Source organism: Diabrotica undecimpunctata, chromosome 9, assembly GCF_040954645.1.
Source record: "Diabrotica undecimpunctata isolate CICGRU chromosome 9, icDiaUnde3, whole genome shotgun sequence".
NCBI classification, from domain to species: domain Eukaryota; kingdom Metazoa; phylum Arthropoda; class Insecta; order Coleoptera; family Chrysomelidae; genus Diabrotica; species Diabrotica undecimpunctata.
In genome coordinates, this window is record NC_092811.1 from 66,661,865 (window position 1) to 66,676,512 (window position 14,648).

Sequence of the window (14,648 nt, forward strand, 5' to 3'; positions counted from 1 at the left end):
TTAGAACACTAAATTATACTACATTCACCCGTCCCTATTTTTGAACAAAATATTGCAATTATCTTGGTTTATTTTTAGTTCCAGCTGATTTATAGCTAGATTGAAAATCTGAATTTTCCAATCTTGGTTCATAATTATCATCAGGTTATTGAACAGGTAAATTTTTTGTCTCATCTGGTATTGATTTAGTAGTAGAATTCTCTAGTGTGTTATTTGGACTTTCATCTTCATCATTATCGTGATTCAATAATATAACAATTCAATTCAACAGTAAACTTCGTATATAGTGCAGAGCACCTGGTAAAGGAGTTTCCCATTTAGTGATGTCTAAATTTTTGGTTTTCACTGCTAGATTCACCAATTTCCATATAACTCATTGTATCTTTCGACTTAACCATTTCCTTCATGGTTATATGGTGTTGTTCTACTTGAACATATTCCTTTAGAGTGTAGATAATTAATAAATTCTTGTGAAGTAAAGCTAGTTCTCCTGTCAGATTTTATATATGCCGGCATTCTATATAAACAAAATAGTGATTTGATCTGTGATTGGTTTGAATTGCCTTCCTACCAGATAATGTCTGCATTTTTTTAATACTTCAACGCATATGCTTCTTTTTCAATTGCATAATGTTTTCATTCAGAATCTGTGAGGGTATGTGTGAAAAAAGCAATGGGTTTTCCAGATTGATTGCTTCGCTTATGTAATCATAGACTGTATGCGAGACAAAATTTATTAAAAGCATGTACTTATTTTTATCTTCTAGCGATTTATCTTTAGATTCATTGCTTTTCAAAAAATTCTTGAATGTTATATACCAATGTTTGAATTCTTTGGTAGAAGTTTGACAGTTTGGATCAGCCTCTAGTTTATCTGGTTTAAAGTCAGTAACGGACTGAGGCTAAAGAAGGCCCTAGGCAAAATTGTAATTGCGGGCCTATTTGTCAGTTTGGTAGTTTGTTAACTATTAAATAAAATAAACAAAAATCACAAAAGTAGAAATCCGAAAATTTTTATTGACGAAACCAAAATTAAGATTTTTGCTTTAATCTGTGCCTTCTATAAATTGTAAGGCAAAACAGCAAAACAGACGATGCTAAAAGATGTAAGAGAGATATGGAGAATCTAAAAGTTGCATTCCACGGTATATCTCCTCATCTAAGCAAAAATCCTTGGCGAATTGGTTTCTTGTGCTTATAAAGAGTAAACCGAAATAAAAGAAAACAGATAGGATTTGATTTCACGTATAGTGCCTCTATATCTCCGCTTACACGTATTTCATCCTACCAGGAATTATCAGAGGACTCGTACAGAAGCTCTAAAGCCTATGTTGCCTAGGCCTTAGTCCGTCCCTGTCTAAAGTACTTATCCGTTGTAAATTTATGCAACTAAAATTGTCGTAAAATGCCTTTTGCAGAATTAGGCTTTTATTCACATAAAACTTGACAAGAATGACAAAACAATTATTTAAATACTGACCAGTTGTCAAAACATTAAGAAAACTAAATTATACTACACTTGGCTTGTATTATTAATATTTCTTGTAACACATATAACATTTCTTGTAATATTTTTATAAATAAAGGTTTTATTCTATATTTTATTATTTAATTTTTTTAATCACTTTGACATTTTAATGTAATGGAAAATAAATATAGTCTCAACATAACAAGAAAACCCAAAAAGTATACGAAAAATATTTATTATCGTATATGATAAGGATTTTTCTTCTTATTTTAGGATTATATCGATTTTCCTTTACTTTAAAATGAGTTCACAATCCTAGGCAATATTACTAAACTTTTGAATTTAGCGCCATGTATATATAGTTACGCGCCCGATCACTAAGTGATGCGCCAATCATTGTTTTATTCGTTAACACGGAAGTTTCAATGCTAGGTGGTGTAGTGTGCTATGGTTCTCGACTCGAACACGAAAAGAAAATGGAGAACGCAACGAAGACCGGCATATTCCAGTCTCCAGTGCATTCCAGTTTCCATTTCAGTAAACACTCATAAGGTTTTAACTTAGTTTTAGTATAATGGACATGGATACTTATAGTACGTGGATTTTAAGTGAAATGCAGGAGTAAACTTGTACATTTGCAGACATCTACATGAATGAATGTAAGTAATATATTTAGTTCATAAAACTAGTTTTAACTACTCATTAATGATATCCTTAGTTTTTATCGGTATTTTGTTTCACCTGTATTATATATCTTTAGAAAATAATAGTTGTCGCCTATTAATTATTCCAAATTGGCAAATTGCATATATTTCCATATTATACTATAATATAAAAATATCGAGTTATGGTCGATCAAGCTTGCCATACTGTTCCAAATCTGTCGCCAAATCCCCAAGCCTATTTGTGATTTTGTGGAAATAATTGAATGACTCATGGGGGCCATGTCTGCCATGTCATACTTCAGGATGAATCCGTTAAATTGGATTTTTTTGTGGGGTATAGTTAATCAGGACTTTAGCTAGGAGGCCTAGTCATTATATGCACTTTTCCACAGTTCCAGTAACTTCGATTACCTAAATAGTGCAAGAAATAATATAAATTTAAATGATGAATTAACATTAAGTATAATTTTGTTCTAAACAGTATTTGCAAACTCTCAGTAATGAAATCTTGTTAATTGTTTCAGACCATAAAAGAATTTATATGAGGTTTCTTAAATATTAAAATTGAATAGCATTATCCTAGATGTAGATTTTCCATTTAGTTTATTTGCTACATATTCTGTTTTGTTATACATATATTAACATCAGAAATATCATCAGCTGGACAACCCTTTCTGGGTCTTGTTTTCTTCCAGGGTTTTCCTCCATTCTGATATGTTCTTTGCTTTGTTATTTCAGCAGTAATTTTTAACGATATTCATTCTTCCATTCAACTAAGTTTGTCTCATACGTCTAAGTCACTGTCTTATTTTCTTAGGTGTTTTTTTGTGAAACATTCTATTTTAAATATACATTCAAAAACATTGAGCATTAAGTATGTTGGTTTTATAAGTATACATTCGCTACATATAAGTTTAAATAAGATATTTTATTATTAATATTATAATTATATTATTATATGTTATAAAATGTGATTAAGTTATTTATATTAACACAGAAATGTATTACTTTAACAAAGTACTAGGAAGTTCAAATTAATTCAAAACTGATTGGTCTTGAAAGTAGTTGTCAGGAAGGGATTCTTTTATATCAAATTTAAATTGCCCTATAATATTGCCTTATAGTTGATTCTTCTTGATATTATTAGGCAGTTTATTATGAAAGAGCAGGCCATCTCAATCTATACTTCCTTGTACACCTGAAGTTGGCATAATTGCCATATGAAAAGTACTTCTTTGCTTAGTATGGTAGTCATGCACATCTTGACTCAGTGTTAGGACAATATTTGTCTATGCTTGAGAAAGCTTACATTGCTGAATAAGTACACAAACTGGCATGGTATACATTGATTCCATGTTGAGTATTTTTTTTGAATATAGGTAGATATAGGAGGATATATAATATATAGATAGGCCTTCAGTTGGATGAAGATGTGGCAGTTCAAAAACATATTTAATAGCCTTGTTCTATAATACCATAAGAGGATGTAGCTGTTATGATTGATATTAACCCATTTGATAGTTAAATAGGACAAATGTGAGTTCCTTAGAGGATAATACATTCAAGTATGCCTACTGCTGGAGCTATGTAGAGACATATCTATAATATGTGTTGTTCCCAAGTAAGTTGTTTACCAATCTATAATGCAAGATACAGCTTTTTTCAAATGCAGTGTTAAGATTTTCTGGGAACATATGCCTAACCTAACGAAGCACTGGAATTCCAAAAATTACTTGCGATTTACAACAGGTTAAATTGTTGAAAGTATGTACAAAATAAACACAATGTACTAAACAATAATATTAGATTATAGAGAGCGAGAGAGAAATATATACTATATTGACACTATGTACCAAAAGGCTATTGACAGAAGTCTTTCAGCCAATTTACAAAATTAGTATAGAAGGTACTCAAATTATTTTTTAAGACTAAACATAATACAAAAATAAAAAAAAATAGAGGTAATTACAATATTGTCAGACTATTAAGTTACAACCATTAAAGAAAAGACACTAAAATAAAGTTGTTTATTGTCTTGATATTTAGAGTATTTTTTCAAAGTGTTCTCTTGGGATATCTACTGTGAGGGTTTTCAGGTTTGTTCATAGTGTGAGGCTCAAGCTTTTGTTGTAAAACATATTTGATGGATTATGATATGGGTTATCAGAATGATGCATTCTATTCTATATTTGTGGGAAGCTAGCTATTTTGGCCACTTTTATATTATTTTTAGCAGGATCTTTACAATTGTAGAAAATTATAGAATCATATTCCACCATGGGTTTGCAAATCATTTAATACATATTGGCAGCAGTTTCAATCATAATTCCCCTCAAGAAAACTTGTAACTGTGGTCTTCCTCTTCGTCGTTTACTTTCGTAAGGTCTCCAATGTTGTATTGTAGTATTCCAACATTGGTCTTTTGGTCTTGACTTTTGTTTTGGATCTTACCCAGTTGTTCCTCTTTTTATCTGACAGTCATATACCTAACATTGCTCTTTCCATTGTTCTTTCTGTTGTGACTAGTTTATTCATGTTTGCCTTGGTTAGGGTCCAGGTTTGACATCTATATGTCATGATAGGAAGGATGCATTGGTTGAACACTTTGCTCCTCAAGTATTAGGGTATTTTGCGGTTCTTAAGTATCCAACTAAGTTTTCCAAATCCTGCCCATGCTAGTCTTGCTCTTCCAGTAATTTCTGCACTTTGGTTCTCTTTTTCAAGTCTCAGGATTTGGCCTAGGTAGATAATATATATTCCTGGATTTGTTCTATCTCACTGCCATTTATAGTTATACATCTGGGATCATATGTGTTTGTCATTATTTTTGTTTTTTTCATATTCATTTTTAGGCTGACACATTGGGAGCTGGCTGCTAGTTCCTCCATCATAATTTGCAGTTCCTCAAATGGGCTCGCTATAATCACAATGTCGTCAGCGAATCTGACGTGGTTTAACTTGTTGCCATTAACGTTAATGCCATAGGTTGACCAATTTGTAGTTTTGAAGACGTCTTCTAGGGCTAGGTTTAAAAGCTTTGGCGATATTACATCTCCTTGTCACACTCCTCTCTTAATGGGGATGGGATTTGTATTTTCGTCTGGTTGTACTATCCTAGTTGCATTTTCATATAATATATTATGTATTAGTTGCCTATATCTCGAATCTATTCTACAATTATTAATAGCTTGTTCTATGGCCCTCATCTCGATACTATCATAGTTACATTTTCATAGTCGACGAAGGCAAGAAATACAGGTACTTGGTATTCCTTTGGCTTCTCTATCAATGTTCTCATTGTCAGCAGACGGTCTGATGTACTATATCCTTTGCGGAAGTCAGCCTGTTCAACCAGTTGGTAATTGTCCATTTTGTAGGTTAGCCGGTTGTTAATAATTCTCATAAATAGTTTGTATACTTGACTGAGCAACGATATAGGTCTATAATTCTGTAGATCACACTTGTCCCCTTTTTTGTGTAAGAGTATTACTAGACCCTCGTTACAGTCTTTAGGGATCTTGCTATTATGGAGACATCTATTAAATAGCTCTGTTAGTACAAGGATTGTTCATGTCTTGCTTGTTTTCAAGAGCTCTGCAATTATACCATCGTGTCCTGGAGCTTTATTATTTTTTAGCTTTTTTAAAGCTCTTTCTATTTCGAATCCCTTTATATTTGGTAGCACTTCTGATCCCATGTTTTTTATTTTTCTTTTGACAATTCTCATTTGTTGTTTCATTAGGCTGGTCTTGCAAGCTGTACAAGGATGTGTAGAAGTCTTCGACAATATTTGTTTTTTATATTTGTCCTTCTCTTCCTTATTGTTGGCGTCTTTAATTTTGATTATTTTTTGAACTCCCAGTGCGGGTCTTAGACATTTTAAGCCTCTGTTGTTTTCAACGACTCGTTCTATTAAGTTCTCGTTCCATTTTTGTATGTCGCGTTTTAGCTCTTTTCTAATAGTTTTATTGAGTTCTCGGTATTCTTGAGTATAGCGTTTGTTTTGCGCTAGTAGTTGTCTTCTTTCCGTCATTAGCTGTTTAGTTTCATTGCTTATTTTGTCTTCTTTAGTCCATGTTTTCTTTGTGACCTGTAGTCCTGCTGCGAGAAGGTTTTTATTTATGTTTTATTAACTTTAATGTTCCCCATTAAGCTTTATGTTATTATTAAATGTTTTCGATTTTGATATTTTCAATATAACTTTAACTTAATTAAAAAGATCTCTTGCTTTGTGATACTTATATTCGTATTGTTGAATTTTGTTCTTGTTATATTTTTAATATGTAAGATTTTTAGTCTCATTTTTGAAACTTTTTGATATTGATTTTATATTATAAGTAATTTCAAGTTTTGAATCCTAACTGTGATAATGTATATTGTAATTTAGATTTTTAATGGGGTTATCCTGTGTATTAAATAAATATTTGGACAGTTTTTTTTTATTTCATTCCAGTATGTTTTACATTTTGTGAAATTCCATCTTGGAAGTAATAATTAATCCTACAGTAGTCATATTTTCTCCTTATTTCCTTTAAATAATGCTGATGATCTGAAGGGCATTTGGAGTATGATTGTTCTTATAAAAATTTCTGAGCCATTATTTACATAACGTAAAGTATCTCTATCAAAATTATTGTCTTCACTAAAGTTGTAGGTTTCTTGAAGGTACTTTGCAGAAGCATTACATTTTTGTTCATTCTTATTGTATGACTGACTGTCACACTAGTTCTGAAATTTGTTATCTAAACGATTTCAAGAAGTCACAAAGATCAGCATGGTTATGATACTAGGCACAAGCAGAATATGATACCATCATATTGGCATTTGAGAAGGTGTCTACTGGGCAGGGTATTGGACAATAAAATGTTTTAATAATCTGTCTGAGAATATCAGAAACTTGCCTGAAAGGGAATTTGAGAATATGGAATTTAAAAAGTTGATAAAAGCTGCGTTTTATACAATTCATAAATATTTACAACATAATTTTTTTTTAATTGAGGTTTTGTACATATTTGATGTGTGTAAAACTATTTGGACAGTTTTTTTTATTCCATTCCAGTATATTTAACCCTTCATAGAGTTTATATCCTTACATGTTAGGATACATTTATGTATGTAGTTTAAATTGTGGTATAAGTTTGTGAATGTCTTTGTTTAATTCATTAAATTGTGATTTTAATGCACATGCATCATTGATTTGGATCTGCCTGAGTAACTGGCTCTTTAGTTTAATTAGAGATAAAATCAAGGGTGGAAGATTGTAATTAAAAGGCGATTTCTTTTGTGTGAGTGAGTTTTCTATTAATAATTTAGACAACATAGTGTTGAAATTTTTAATGTAATTTGGACAAATATCGCCTTACATTTAAAAATTCCTTCATTCTACTATTTAGATTTTGTACATTACATTTTTGCTGTTAAAAAAGCTTAACTTCATTAATATGATTAGGAACAAGTTGTAGATTAAAATCAAATTGAATAGAATTGAAATGAAACATAGATGCAGTTATTGAGAGAGTTCCTGTAGGGTTTTCTTCACCCATTTACAAAGGTTTTCGGAATTTTACAAGGTTGCCTCCTCTAAAGTTTTGGCTTAATATAATTTCTTTTTGTTAGGTATACACCAGTCATAACATGGATTAATGAAATTTTCATTTTTGCTCTCCACACATAAAACTATAGATATTCTGATTTTGTATATACACTCGCGATCATAAAATCCGGGTCACCTTGAACATCACCAATCACATTTCATTTTTAACAAGCTTTATCGTAAATAATAATAACACTAATACAAACTAATGCATGTTTCTGAGAATTGTTGTCGGCTTAGCGGTTTCCTTTCGGAACAAAAAATTTCAATAGTGCCGATTTCGCGGAAAAGTGCACACTTCCCAAAATGAATGGTACCTGTAACTGCCGCTTGTTTTAAATGTCTCATTTTTGCTTCGACTTTCTGTTCAAACGCAACGAACAAACGTTTATTATTGCCACCATTAGTGTTTATTAGTGCTAATATTAGTGTTTATTATTGTTTATTTTTTGCCAAAAATACCCTTGACTGTTGTTGAAACGGCACAAATTGTTGCGCTTGTGAAAGACGGTCACACTCAACGGCAAGTCGCAAGAACTGTTGGTTTAAGCCTTTCTACGGTTCAACGAGTGCTTCAAGGAGAAGGGTTTGCTATTCAGACGACCTGGCTCTGGACGAAGAAGAATTACCACTGTACGAGATGACCGTTTTCTTGTGTTTCAGGTTTTACGAAACCGGACCTCAACTGCGATTATGTATCGAAATCGTCTACAGGAAGTACGAAATCGCAATGTTAGCGTTGCAACAGTCAGGAGAAGATTTCGTTCTTTTGGACTATCTTCTCGGGTAAGGGCTACAGGACCGCCACTTCGCCTGGCGCATCGAGTTGCATGACTAGCTTTTGCTCGGCAATACGCGCATTGGGGAATTAACGATTGGAGCAAAGAGTTGTTCTCAGATGAATCCCGTTTCTGCCTAACTGGATCCGATGGACGTGTAAGAGTTTGGAGGAACACCGGTGAATGATTTTCACAAGCTTGCATTGCTCCAAGAACGCCATTTGGTGGAGGCTCGGCCGATTTCCGCACAGAATTACCCTTCATCGAAAATTTGTCCTTAACTGCACGGAGGGACATTACGGAGATTCTGGAAGAACATGTTATGCATACCATGGCAAGGCTAGGAGAAAACGTCGTTTTTATGCAGAACAACGCGCGAACACACGTTGCCACGATCAGTATGCAATACTTAAACGAGGTTGGAATTACGAGGTTACCCTGGCCAGCTATCTGGGACTATTTGAAAAAACGTATTCAAATCTCCTATCCCTATACCCTTCATCTCCTCCTAACAACGCGCAAGAGCTTAAGGATCTGTTAGTGAGAGATTGGAATAACATACCACAACATGTAATCCGGAGAAAAATTGAGAGTATGCCCCGTCGTCTGCAAGAGGTCATTAGAGCAAGTAAAGGCAATACACGATATTAGTCATTGAAATTTCACTGACATTTTACCACATTCTGTATTTTCCATTTTTTTCGTATGCCTGTTTTATCAACAATTTGGTTTGTCTTCTGCTTTTTCAATAAAAACAATCAAAAGCCATTTTTTTTTTCAAAACAAACATTGATGACAAATAAAAAATACGTTAGCCTAAAAAAAGGTTATTACTTACCAGAAGCAAAAATATTTAAGAAACTTGAAATTAAATAAATGTGAGTCAAATATTGATAGATCGCAGTTTGGCTTTCGGAAAGCACTTGGAACTAGAGAAGCAATTTTCGCTCTCCAGGTGCTTATACAGCGGTGTAGAGACGTTGATAAGGACGTGTATTTGTGCTTTGTGGATTTTAGAAAAGCATTTGACAATGTCAATCATGAACAATTGATAGATATTCTGCGAAAGACAGGTATTGACGACAAGGACATTCGAATTGTGGCAAACCTATACTGGGGTCAAACAGCAAGAGCAAAAATTGGCAACGAACTCACTAAAAGTGTGCAGATCAAAAGAGGTGTCCGTCAGGGTTGTATATTATCCCCACTCCTATTCAATATTTATTCCGAAGAAATATTTAATAAATGTATGGAAAATGCAAATGAGGGCATAAAAATAAACGGCGAGTTAACAAACAATATAAGATATGCCGACGACACGGTGATCCTTGCCAGTACCATAGACGAATTACAGCAGGTAATGGAAAGACTTTATTCAGTTAGTGAGGAATACGGCCTGAGCCTCAACTTCAAGAAGACAAAGTGGATGCTGATAAGCAAGAAGCAACAGCCTGCTCGACAGTTACGGATAAGTAACATACTAATTGACCATGTAGAATCTTATGTGTACCTTGGCACCAACGTAAATGCAAAATGGGAACAGGCCACAGAAATTAAGGCGAGAATAGAACGAGCTAGAGCAGCATTTAGCAATATGAAAAAGCTCCTCATAAGCAGGGATTTGTCTCTTCCCCTAAAACTACGTCTAGTTAAATGCTACATTTTTCCGATCTTACTGTATGGTGTGGAGGCCTGGACGCTGACGGAGACGCTCACGAGAAAACTAGAAGCATTCGAAATGTGGGTGTACCGACGCATTCTTCGTATATCCTGGACCGAACATGTCACCAACACAGAGGTAATCCAAAGAATCGGAAAGGAGAAAGAAATCGTGAATACAATTAAACAAAGAAAGCTTGAATATCTAGGCCACATATTGAGACACGATAAGTACCGTCTACTGCAATTGATTGTCCAGGGAAAAATAGACAGTAAGAGAGGGCCAGGCAGGAGAAGACACTCGTGGCTCCAAAATCTGAGGAAGTGGTTCGGGCTCACATCGGTCGAACTATTCAGAAGCGCCGCAAATAAGATCAGAATTGCCATGTTAATAGCCAACGTTCGCAACGGACAGGGCACTTGAAGAAGAAGAAGAAATTTTCAAGTTGGCCCGGATTTTATGATCGCGAGTGTAGTTGTATATTAAGTATTTCTTTGGTTGAAAACTGTTTATATTTGAATTTGAAGAAACCTTACGTTATGAGCCATTATCTTGAAATATTGTGAGACCTTCCTGTGGCATAGTTGGTGAGTCATTGGTTGGTTTTTCCAGATCCAACATGAGTATAAATTCTGAATTTCTGCTAAATACTGAGGTAGTATCAATATTATATAGATTTACAAATCTCTTTTTTAGTTTAATGAGGTGAGGAAATGAAGCAGTAAAATGCCCAAAACCTACCAACTTTTTGCAGTTGGATGGATCTCAATGAAACTTGTATTCGATTCTTAAGAGTGTTTTGTGAACAAAATTATAATTTGGAAATGAAAATTACTTTACTCAACAAGGAAAATGCATTTTCCACAGTGTGTCTTAAAGTTATAAAAAATTTGTAAATCGGAAGTAATTGAAAGAAATTAGTTCAATATTACTACTCAGGAGTTTTTGGGGTCACTGAACACGAAAATCATGACGGCGATGGTTTCCGAGGGAGCTGGTGTTCAGTATGAACCTCGTCTGGAGTTTTATCGACATTTGAAATGTATTAGGAATTTATTCGATAGGTTTAGTTGGTCTGTTAGGACATCGGTAAGTTGGTTTGTTAGGACCATGCTTGGTAGTCATCGGAATTGCATGACAAACATTTCTCCAAAAGGGTAGAAGTGCACGTTTGTGTTGGATGTTTTCCTTGGCATTTCCTACAGCTTATTAAGGTGATGAAGTTCTTTATGTTGTGGGTACATAATAAACATTTGGAACATGGTGTAGGAGAAGGTTAAGGCAGATGACTGGGATAAGCAGGATAGTGGTAGTTTTTAAAGAACACTCCCTCACTTCATAGTTTTTGACATTTTTCGTAATTATTCTAATCAGAGGTGTAAGTTTCCTGGTTTTTCTTGATGTAATTCTTTTTCAGTGTCTGGTTTATTCCGTTATTTGCAGGGTGCTCTTTTATATGTGTATCTTTAATATCCAAGCCTATGAATGATATGAAGCAGACGAAAGTTGATGTGTGTTTTATTTGGTGGTTAGAATAAATTAGTTTATTTTTATTCTTTGACCACGTTTGACTCGGCTAATGATTTATGCCGTGTTCAGCTGTGATTATGAGCCTTTTAATCCAAGCATTCGTCACTCCTTTAAGAGTTAAAATTCTAAAATGTATCAAAAATACTTCATAAAAGGCGTCTTAAAAATCTGCTGATAAATCAGTATTTTATTTATCCTGTAATATTTAAAATATGCAATAGATGTTGATTTACTCTAACTCTATTTTTTTTTTTCAGGTAAAAAGCAGATGCCGTACCTAAATCACAGTGTCTGGATACATATAAATGAATTATTAAGGAGTGCAGGCATCATGAAATTTTGTTGGCTGCTTAGCACAAAAAATGTTTTGCTGAAGATGAAATTTTAAGTTTGGTCTTATTTATGGATCCGTAGAAATAATACGCTGAAGTATCAGATCGATATTGAATTGGCTGTAGAATATACGACAGGATAGCAGGATTAGAACAGAAATAGCGACTTGAGTTGAAAAAAGATACAGCCACATATAACATTCAAAATTTTGATCTTTATAAATGTAATAATGTGCTCTCTAAAATATTGTTAATATTAAATGTTGTTGTTGTGTTTTTATAGCCAGTTCCAGGTTTTTCAAGTTTTTAAACAGTAAAGTAGTAGATATGTTACAAGTTTATTTACGTTTGTTTACGTTAGCGTAGACTTTAAATTTAAAAAATAGATTTATACAATACAATAAGTATATAGTACATAGCCAGTACTAACGAAAATGCTGAATTTCTATGACGTAAAAATAGTAGATCAACTTCAAGGATTTTTAACACCAAGGACGTTCCTCTGAGTATATATTTATTTATAATAATCATTAGGTTAGCATTGACTTCAAATTTGAAAAGTCGATTTATGATTATTATAAAACAAGAAATTGGAATTATATCAACAAGAAGATTCTTCAAGTAAATCTAAACCACTTTCTCTTCTACATCAGAGATGAAAAGGATGACAGTTATTTCATATGTCCGGCAATATCAAAGATTGGTTATAATTGGACAGAAAAGTTTCTATTTTGAAAATAGTTTGTGGCTGTGGATCAACTTCAAGGATTTTTAACACCAAGGACGTTCCTCTACGTATATATTTATTTATAATAATCATTAGGTTTGCATTGACTTCAAATTTGAAAAGTCGATTTATGATTATTATAAAACAAGAAATTGGAATTATATCAACAAGAAGATTCTTCAAGGAAATCTAAACCACTTTCTCGTCTACATCAGAGATGAAAAGGATGACAGTTATTTCATATATCCGGCAATATCAAAGATTGGTTATAATTGGACAGAAAAGTTTCTATTTTGAAAATCGTTTGTGGCTCTTAAATTAAGATTACAAACCTGATCAAAATAAGAAAGGTTTTTCAATTAATTTTTTTTCCATCGGACGAGTGAATACATAATAACACTCGCGAATGGGTTAAGCCTATTAGGTACAAATTTTAAGTATCCTAAAGTGGCTTTTTGTTCTTTTTTTTATAAAGAACTGTGCTTTGATTAATTTAGTTGATACTATTCCAAGTTTTCAATGTATTTATTCTAACCTCTTTGACAAAAACAAACTGACAATAAATTGATAAACAAAAACAGACTTCTGGCACATCATGTTATTTATGTCAATGATTACCGTAAAATACTATGTTAACTGTTTTTAAAAAAGTCTATATAAATAAACTAACCAGAAGACAAATTCAAACCTAACTTTAAACAGAAAATATTTAGGCTTAAAATTAAAGTTCATTTTTTTCGACGCATTCACCACAGTAGGCAATAATGTGCTCCATACAAAGCCATGATTTACAAAACTTGCAAAAATATCTCGTTTGTCGTTTCCTACAGTACTTACAATATCCTCTTTTGTTTGGAGGAGGATCCTGTAGAGATTTAGTATTCAGCTCAGAAAATTTGGTTGCTGAATATGTCTTGGCAAATTTAACGTAGTTGCTCTTTTTGTAGCGTTTTCTTTTACCAGTTCCAATCTCAATCCCAATCCTTTTAAAAATAGTCTTCGATTTTGGGACTTGGGAGCAACTTTACGTTAATATATGACGTATGCATTGATGGCGGCTACATTGAGCATTTCATAAAGTACTACTAACGGCCATCTTCGAGTATTTCTAGTCGCACTATATAATGAATCATTTTGTCGGCAATATCAACACCAAACTTTGTGGCATTGTGAAAAGTAATTATTTCTGGCTTTTCAGCATCACCTGTACTTGAATCTATTACACCCTCTCGATGAAAGAAAGATATCAGAACATTTTTATTTTTTTTTAGGCACATGGGATGCTAAAGTCATGTTTGTTTCATATTCAAAAATAGTCGAAGTGATAGGTAGTTTTTTGAAGTTTCTAAAAACCTGTGGTATACCTTTTGCACGTGCATTGAGAGTTCTAACAATTGTAAGTCTGTGTTGAGTAATATCTTCTTCAGTTAGAGCAAAACTTGGAACCACCGAAATTCAATATGCCTTTAAACATTCTAAGATACACTGCTTTAGTAGAATTGTCTGTCTGAAATGGTCCACCCGGCTGCTGTACATCAGCATAAACTTCTAATTTTGATGTATAGTAAGTTCGAGCGTCAACAAGAGAATGTTTATACTTTTCTTCTTCCATCTTTATTTGGTTTTTTAAGCATAAACATGCGGAAGCCACATCTACCACGAAAAGCCAGCAACATTTCACCTAATTTAACGTACACTCACTCTCCCATTGAATAATAACATTGACACTTCTTATTAAAGTTGAGTCCATCGATATTTCGTCCGTCGGCAAATTCAAACATAATATTTGTATGTTATGAAATTCGAGTAACCGATGTCCAGGGACGTCTGGCGATATTGGTTGTTTCACCGACACAAATTTTTTAATATAAGTATTAAATCATCAAATAACAAT

General features: G+C 33.3%; 1 long non-coding RNA gene across 1 annotated transcript; it reads left to right on the forward strand.

Annotated features, from left to right (window-relative positions):
• The first annotated feature begins 1,919 nt into the window (after window positions 1-1,919).
• Window positions 1,920-12,292, forward strand: LOC140449640 (uncharacterized). The gene is made up of 2 exons (XR_011951853.1): window positions 1,920-2,127; window positions 11,953-12,292. It is a non-coding gene; the product is annotated as an uncharacterized lncRNA (long non-coding RNA).
• Window positions 12,293-14,648: the final 2,356 nt, after the last annotated feature.